This window comes from Salvelinus sp. IW2-2015, unplaced genomic scaffold (assembly GCF_002910315.2).
Source record: "Salvelinus sp. IW2-2015 unplaced genomic scaffold, ASM291031v2 Un_scaffold2433, whole genome shotgun sequence".
NCBI lineage: Eukaryota > Metazoa > Chordata > Actinopteri > Salmoniformes > Salmonidae > Salvelinus > Salvelinus sp. IW2-2015.
Genome location: NW_019943754.1, coordinates 32,533 through 41,157, shown reverse-complemented (window position 1 = coordinate 41,157; position 8,625 = coordinate 32,533). Strand labels below are relative to the sequence as shown.

At 50.4% G+C, this 8,625-nt stretch overlaps 1 pseudogene; it reads left to right on the top strand.

Moving 5' to 3' along the window:
* Positions 1-8,625, top strand: part of LOC139025259 (glutamate receptor-interacting protein 2-like) — a 99,315-nt pseudogene that overhangs the window by 80,366 nt on the left and 10,324 nt on the right.

The window sequence follows — 8,625 nt, the reverse complement described above, 5'->3', positions numbered from 1 at the left end:
GAGGAGACAGTAACGTAGTCCTCATACAGAGAGACAGTAACGTAGTCCTCATACAGAGAGAGACAGTAGCATAGTCCTCATACAGAGAGAGACAGTAACGTAGTCCTCATACAGAGAGAGACAGTAATGTAGTCCTCATACAGAGAGACAGTAACGTAGTCCTCATACAGAGAGAGACAGTAACGTAGTCCTCATACAGAGAAAGTAACGTAGTCCTCATACAGAGACGTGAGACAGTAGCATAGTCCTCATACAGAGAGACAGTAACGTAGTCCTCATACAGAGAGAGACAGTAGCATAGTCCTCATACAGAGAGACAGTAACGTAGTCCTCATACAGAGAGACAGTAACGTAGTCCTCATACAGAGAGACAGTAACGTAGTCCTCATACAGAGAGAGACAGTAACGTAGTCCTCATACAGAGAGACAGTAACGTAGTCCTCATACAGAGAGAGACATTAACGTAGTCCTCATACAGAGAGACAGTAACATAGTCCTACAGAGAGACAGTAACGTAGTCCTCCTACAGAGAGACAGTAACGTAGTCCTCATACAGAGAGACAGTAACGTAGTCCTCATACAGAGAGACAGTAACGTAGTCCTCATTTCGCACTAATTCACCAATGATACCGTTCAAAACCTTTACCTGTTAATACTCTATTCCTCTCTCTACCTTCTCTCTATCCCTCTCTCTCTCTCTCTATCCCTCTCTCTACCCCTCTCTTTCTTTCTCTGCCCGTCTCTCTCTCTCTCTCTCTCTCTCTCTCTCTCTCTCTCTCTCTCTCTCTCTCTCTCTCTCTCTCTCTCTCTCTCTCTCTCTCTCTCTCTCTTTACCCAGAACTGGTACCTTGGAACCAGGGGACAAGCTCCTGGCCATAGACAACATCAGACTGGAGAACTGTTCCATGGAAGACGCCTGTCAGATCCTGGAACAGGCCGAGGACCTGGTCAAACTCAAGATCCGTAAGGACGAAGACAACTCTGGTGAGCCTGTTTTGGTGCCTGGCTGGGAGGCAGTTAGGAAGGAGTCTATGGAAGATGTCAAACACCTGAACAATGTTGAATGTTTCCATGCACTGTTTTAACCAGAAGGTCAAATCAAATGGAAGTTTATTGGTYGCAGACACAGTTTAGCAGATGTTATAGTGAGTGCAGAGAAATATTTATATTAATGGCTCCTAACAATGCAGTAAAATGTCAACCAAGTACACAAATAATTGTTTTGATACTGATCAATTAAATGAGCTTATTGATCAATGAAGCAATAGGTATGATCATTGGAGAACTAAGGCAGTGATTAGTTAAACAAGCCAAATAAACACACCAACATGAAGGCAACGTTGGTACATTATGAACATGGGTTACAGTACCAGGCTCCACCACAGGGTGGCAGTATTGTGTGAACATGGGTTACAGTACCAGGCTCCACCACAGGGTGGCAGTATTGTGTTAACATGGGTTACAGTACCAGGCTCCACCACAGGGTGGCAGTATTGTCTATAGAAATATCCACAACCGTTTGTTCTCCCCGTCTGACACAATCACGATGCAACGATGATCACCCACCAGTATTCTAGTGTTTTAGACCCACCAATAGCTACATGATGAATGGTGGTAACCTGTTATATAGTTCATGCTCTCTAACAAATATCAGATGCAGCTCTAGGAATAGCAGATAGGTTTAATGATGTTGCTGTCTGACGTGATGAAAGTGTTGCTTTAGTCCAGCTGTATCTGAAGATGTCTGTTATCTTCCTCTCCTCTCCTCTCCTCTCCTCTCCTCTCCTCTCCTCGCCTCCAAACCTTTTCTCTCCCTTCTTACTCCCCAGTGGTGGGATCTGAGGACATGTTTCACACATGACAGACACTATATATACACACAAAAGTATATGGACACCCCTTTAAATGAGTGGATTTGCCTATTTCAGCCACCTTCTGTTGCTGATGGGGTGTATAAAATAGAGGACACAGCCATGCAATCTCCATAGACAAACAATGGCAGTAGAATGRCCTTACTGAAGAGCTCAGTGACTTTCAACGTGGCACCGTCATAGGATGCCACCTTTCCAACAAGTCAGTTCATCAAATTATGTCCTGCTAGAGCTGCCCATGTCAACTGTAAGTGCTGTTATTGTGAAGTGGAAACGTCTAGGATCAACAATGGTTCAGCCGTGAAGTGGTAGACCACACAAGCTCACAGAACAGGGACGCAGAGTGCTGAAGCGTGTAGCGCGTAAAAGTAGTCTGTCCTCGGTTGCAACACTCACTACCGACTTACAAACTGCCTCTGGAAGCAACGTCAGCACAATAACTGTTCGTCGGGAGCTTCATGAAATGGGTTTCCATGGCCGGGCAGCCTCACACAAGCCTAAGATCACCATGTGCAATGCCAAGCTTCAGCTGGAGTGGTGTAAATCTCGCTGACATTGGACTCTGGAGAAGTGGAAATACGTTCCCTGGAGTGATGAATCACGCTTCACCATCTGGCAGTCCAATGGACAAATCTGGTTTTGGCTGATGCCAGGAGAACACTACCTGCCCCAATGCCAACTGTAAAGTTTGGTGGAGGAGCAATACTGGTCTTGGGCTGTTTTTCATGGTTCGGGCCCCTTAGTGTCAGTGAAGGGAAACCTCAGCACTATAACATACAATGATATTCTAGATGATTCTGTGCTTCCAACATTGTGGCAACAGTTTGGGGAAAGCCCTTTTCTGTTTCAGCATGACAATACCCCCGTGCACAAAGTGAGGTCTACACAGAAATGGTTTGTCGAAATCAGTGTGGAAGAACTTGGCTGGCCTGCTCAAAGCCCTGACCTCAACCCCATCGAACACCTTCGGGATGAATTGGAGAGCCGACTGCGAGCCACTCCTAATCGCCCAACATCAGTGCCCGACCTCACTAATGCTCTTGTGGCTGAATGGAAGCAATTCCCCGCAACAATGTTCCATCCTATAGTGGAAAGCCTTCCCAGAAGAGTGGAGGCAGTTATAACAGGGTGGACCATCACAGTCATAAGGGCCATTTTAATTTCCTCTATGTATTTCTTATGGAACGTGAATAGCTTCTTCAGTCCTTCAGTCATTTTTCAAGTTGAATGCCTTTGAGATGTTTAGGGAACTGAATTATTATCTATGTTGCTTTTGTTATGCCCTGAAGACATCCCTTCCTTCCTTCCGCTGTCTCTCTCTGTCTCTCTCTATTGGCCTTTCTCTTTCTCTAATGGTCTCCCCCCCCACCCTCTCTCTCCCTCCCCCCTTCTAGATGAACAAGAGACGTCTGGTTTAATCATCTATACGGTGGAGCTGAAGAGATATGGAGGCCCGCTGGGCATCACCATCTCAGGCACAGAGGAGCCCTTTGACCCCATCGTTATCTCTGGCCTCACCAAGCGGGGCCTGGCTGAAAGGTGAGACTGGGGATCCTGCCCTGGCCAGTGTTTTTCTTCCAGGGCCCCTGACTGTGGGGTTAGAGCCGACGTGTCCTACCCCTTCTGTATCTCCTTGCCCTACCCACCACAAGGCTCTGGCCTTGTCCAGCTAGGTAAATCCAAGAGGAGGCTGGTTCAGAGGTGAGACAAGGGGGGACAGAGGATATGGGGAAAGGGGAAAGTCGAGAAGGGCAGGGAACAAGAGAACAGAGCAAATGTCATCGTTATTTTTTGGCCTCGCCAAGAAGGGCCTGGCTGAGAGGTGAGACCCACTAGTTCCAGGCAGGTACTCTAGACCCAGGGACCCAGGCATCTGTTGCCTACCCCACAAAGGCCTCTGACCGTGGGGCTAGAACCGACCCGACTATCCCTGTCGGCCCTTGTACTCTTCATACTTTTTTCTCCAAAGTATTTTCAGAAAAGGGTCGAGTAGGGAGGATGTGAGGAATCAAGGAAAGACGATTTGAGAAAGAGACCCAGGGTCGGTAAGGGCAGGAGGGGGCACTAGCCCCACGTTCAGGGGCCCCCCTCTCTCTCTCCCCCTCTCCCTCTCTCCTCTCTCCCTCTCTCCCCCTCTCTCTCTCTCCTCTATCCCCCTCCCCCCCCTCTAATGGTAAACTTTGATTATTAAAAACAATTTTTTTAAAAGCAGTTTCTTGTGTTTTGTTTCATTATGGTGGGTGAGTGGCCTTGTGTTGATTTGAGTGCTATGAGGTACGCACCCAAAAAACGCACCCGAAGCCACCGTTTCCATGTATTTTTCCATAGAACGACATAAGCGCTCCCTTGTGATACTCTCAAGAGGAACCCGCTCGAATCCGAGACCGCGCGGCCCATAATGAGGAGGCAACAATGAAGGGGCGAGGAGAGCAAACAGGATGCCAATGAGTATTGCAGCACGGCATGGAGGGGCAAAAAAAGGCACCCACAGTATAGGCAGAAAAACCCAACAGGTAGTGGAAGAACCACGCAGAGATAGAAACGAAGAGGCGCCCGGGCCTGGGCAGAGAGCGAGAGCACCGAGATGGAGCAGACAAGAGGAATGTGGGGAAACAGGACGGAGAGATGAGGGCGAATGAGAGAGAAGAGATGGAGCGAGAGAGCATGGCCCAGAGACGCGACTATGCCCCAACATGGGCAGCAACCCCACCCGAGAAAAGCACATAATCGACCCAGCCATGGCCACCAAGGAGAGCCAGGCAGCGGAGAAAGATCGGGCCCAGGTGCCAAGAGGGAAGCAGGCGACTGGAGGAGTGTAAGCAGCGCGAAGAGACAGCAAAGGAGCAGCAAAAGAGGATGAGATAAAGCCAAACACTGACACACTAGAGGGCCACACCTGAAAGAAGACAGCGACGCTTAACAAAACAGAGAAACCAAGGAAAAACAGACCCGCCGGGCCGGCCGCGTGCCTCCCGCCATCGGTGAGAGACCACCGTTGCGTGGTACAGGCCAATCAAACTGGTATGTAGGGGGATAACGAACTGCGCGAGACGAAAACGCACCGGACCGCGCCGACCCAGAGCCCCGCCTGGCGCCAGCCTGTGAACATCCACTGAGATACGGACGAGGCGGACGCGACCACTTGGGCTAGCGGAACTCTCGCACGATGCTGACGACCTGTAACGGAACCCGCGAGATAGGAGCGGGCTGCCATCTCTAGGCTAGCACATCTCGACCGCGGACGTCCTCGATTAATCGGAGCCGATAGGAAATTTACTGGGCTTTCCACAGACTGCCTCGGTCAGAAACAAGAAATAGAAGTACTCTCTCTTTTCCTGACCGTGGGCGCGGGCGGGGTGGGGTGGGGCGTGGGGATAGGGGGGGGTTCGTGCGAGAGATGTGTGGTTTTGTGGGTGACGGAAGCTGTGTGTGATCTGAGGGGGATAGCCAGAGGAGAGGATGGCAGGAGATAGAGATTATTTTCTAATTTTAACAGATATTCCTAGGCTATCCAGACAGATATTAAAGTATTTACAGTTAATATTTAAATCCTGTAAGTGCGATTTCAAAGTCAGGGGTTGGCAGTTGTAATAGTTTGATTTTGTCAAGTTCCATAGACCTGTTTTCCTTTTTGTATGTGTGGGTATAGTTGTCAGGGCGTGATTGGGGTGGCCATTCGGGTATGTTATGTGTTTCTATGTTGGGATAGTTAAATGTGTTGCCGTGATATGGTTCTCAATTTAGAGGCAGGTGTTTGACGGTTCCTCTTGATTGAGAACCATAGTAAGCGCCTAGGCTGTTTCTCACGTTTGACTTGGAGTGGTGAGTTGTTCCTGTGTCTGAGTGTACACACACGGGAACTGTTCCTTCTTGTTTGCTTCGTCTCGTTATGCGCTAGTCTTTCCTGGTCTTCCGTGCGTTCCCCTTTGTTCCGGTCTATGTAAGTTTCTGGGCAAGTTCAGGTACTGTCTACGTTGTTTGTAGTTTTTCCAAAGTGTTTTTCGTGTTCGATCTTTAATAAATATCTATTCCATATGTGGGCAATGGCGGGGTTTACAACGCTGCGTTTTTTTAGGTACCCGACCCTTGACTCCTTCTCCTCAGTTAGACCGAGCGAGGGAGGAAGGTATAGACAGCCTGTAAACGAATTATTAGGGCCTAGGGGTGTGATCAGGTAGCAATGAATTCGGAATATTCTCATTGTTCCCGGAATTGGATACACTCAAGAGAACGTTGAGGTACTTTTGTATCCAGGGACCCTGGTTTATGGAAATGGTGACTGAGTGTGTGCAATGTGAATGTTAAACAGCTTTGACATGTACAACAAAACAGATATGTAGTGACACAGTTGACATTTGTTTTGCAGGGAGAGAAAATGTCTCGTTCCTACGCGTTCCCTTCCTCTCCTTATGGGAGCTCTGTTATTGGAGTCGGGACACGGGCCTGCCCGAACTATGCGGACTGCTCCGACAAATACGGACGCCACTCTCGCTGAAATGCTCCCTACAAAGACTTGGTTGATTCATCCCTAGGGGAAAAGGAGTTGCGGCACGCCCAACCGTGACTCAACTCTGATGTTCCCTACGTCTGCCAACCAACCAGTAGCTCATGGTGGGTGGAGTTACGTCCGCGGCGGGCCCGAGCTTCAGGAGGACAACCCGCTCACCCAAGTGCCCGTCCTCCGTATCCCGTGCATGGCACGAACAGACTCTAAAACGACCTGATAGTCACATCCCGCACAACACCCGGGCGCCCTGGCTACCCTAGGTCCAGCCTGTAGGAACTTTGACATGGTCAGGTGCGGGATGGCACAAGCAAAAGTGGGTGCGGGACTGGTCGCCTTTGGAGAGGATCCCGAATACAACCTTCCACAGCCCTGCCAGCTTCCCGGCCTCGAAGATGAACCACCAGAATGCAGGCCTCATGGTCAGTGCTGCCTCCCAAAGTACTCCTCTCTCTCCCTTAATCTCGCCAAGGACCGCTGAGCCGCTCTCTCCGCGGCGACTCCCAACAACCCAACACCCCAGGTTCCGAGAAGCGACACTAGCGGGAGGGGGGGCACCGACACCGTTTCGGACAAAAGACACTCAGGTTCCGAACCTCTCCTGTCTATCCTATCTCACCTATGCCCGCTAGTAACCCACCCATTTCACGTCATCCGCCACATGTAAGATGGCATATCTGGCCCTGCTAAGGCCACCTGGCTTACTCTAAGACACCCAGCCGTATCGGTCCCACCGAACCGAAACTCCGATGTCTCCCCTGACAAGCCAGAGCAGTTAGAGGGGTACAGCTCGACCCCGGTTGATCGTTGAAACGTGCCTCTGAGCTCCCAACTCCGCGCGCATGGCCCCTAATTAGCATAAATCGCCCAGGCCCACAACGCTTCAGATACAAATACACCCCTTGGCATACCTCGCGCTAAGGCACAGTGTTTGATCCTTGAACTGTCGAGCATCACAATAACGTGGAACGCCCTCCACAAGCCCAGACGTTTCTATCTGGAAATCCCACATTCCCGAAACAGTCAACCAAGTGTGGGTAGAGTTAACCCCTCTGTCCCACCCATGTTAGATAAACGAATTGCAGAATCCAGATTGAATTCTAACGCGGGCGAGACTCGGACTTCTACAATGACGGCAGACCAAAAGGCGCATTCTTGAATCCATTCGTTCCATAACGGCACTCATCCTACCCCTCCCTCTGCCTACCTCCCTTGCCTTCTGCCTTTGTGCGTCTCGCGCCACGAGTATGAAGTGCCGTTACTGGACATCCATGTTCAAAATGGTTCCTGCTCTGCGGGAGCCCCCTCCCCATCTCGCCGGGTTTTAAGAATCCTTCGTTAGAAATTTCATTAGGATTTCTGGCTAAATTCTTTTATTCTTGGCAGTGGGATACTAAGAAGCCGGTACTCTACACTTTGACGGTTTGTGTGGAATTTTCCAGAATCACGTGGCTCGTTGCTTCGGGTTCCATTTTGAGTCTCACCGCAGTTTCAGGCGAACATCAACACTTGTAGACCTTCACTAGAAGCTGTTTTATTTCTGAACGTTGGGCATACGGGCGTTATTAGACCGTAACATTAAGAGGACCATTTGACCAGCTTTTGACTCAGACCAGTTTTCCCAACGCCCCCATCACCGCCTTCCTCTCAATCTGGCTCTGGACTGTCACAGACCAATCCGATGTTCTGTTCCTGGGACCGATCACTGTGGTCCTTTCAGCAAGCTTACCCCCACTTCTCCCTCAGCCCCCTAGTGCCATCTTACAGTGGCATAGTGAATGGGCGGGTTGCGCTTCCTCGAATGCCTGCTAAGTTATGAGACAGGGAGCTCACCGCGCTGTGCGAGAACGTCCCCTCCCGCCTCTATAGTGCTGGTGAACCTGTTGTTGTTGAGGCGGAGAGGACTCAGGTCCTTGCCGAGTGTTAGAGACGGCGGCGATACTCTCTAGCGCGCGCAGCACCCTGACCGCAGTCTACATTGTGCGTTCATCTTCAGCCAAGCTGCAGGGCTGTTGAGAGACGCCCTATGCGAATCCTCCCAAGGGACTCACGCCTCCGCACCATCTATGTTCTGTGACCTGAGACCCAATCGACCAGTGCATCAACTCACCGCGCCCTCGTGCGACCAGGGAGAGCGACAGTTGGCCGCCCCCGTCCTGACTCCCACCAACCCCGGACTCAGGGTTCCCGACCTTCCGGTGACCTTATCTCGTTATGGCACCCGGCCATCTCCCACTTTCTATCCGCAAG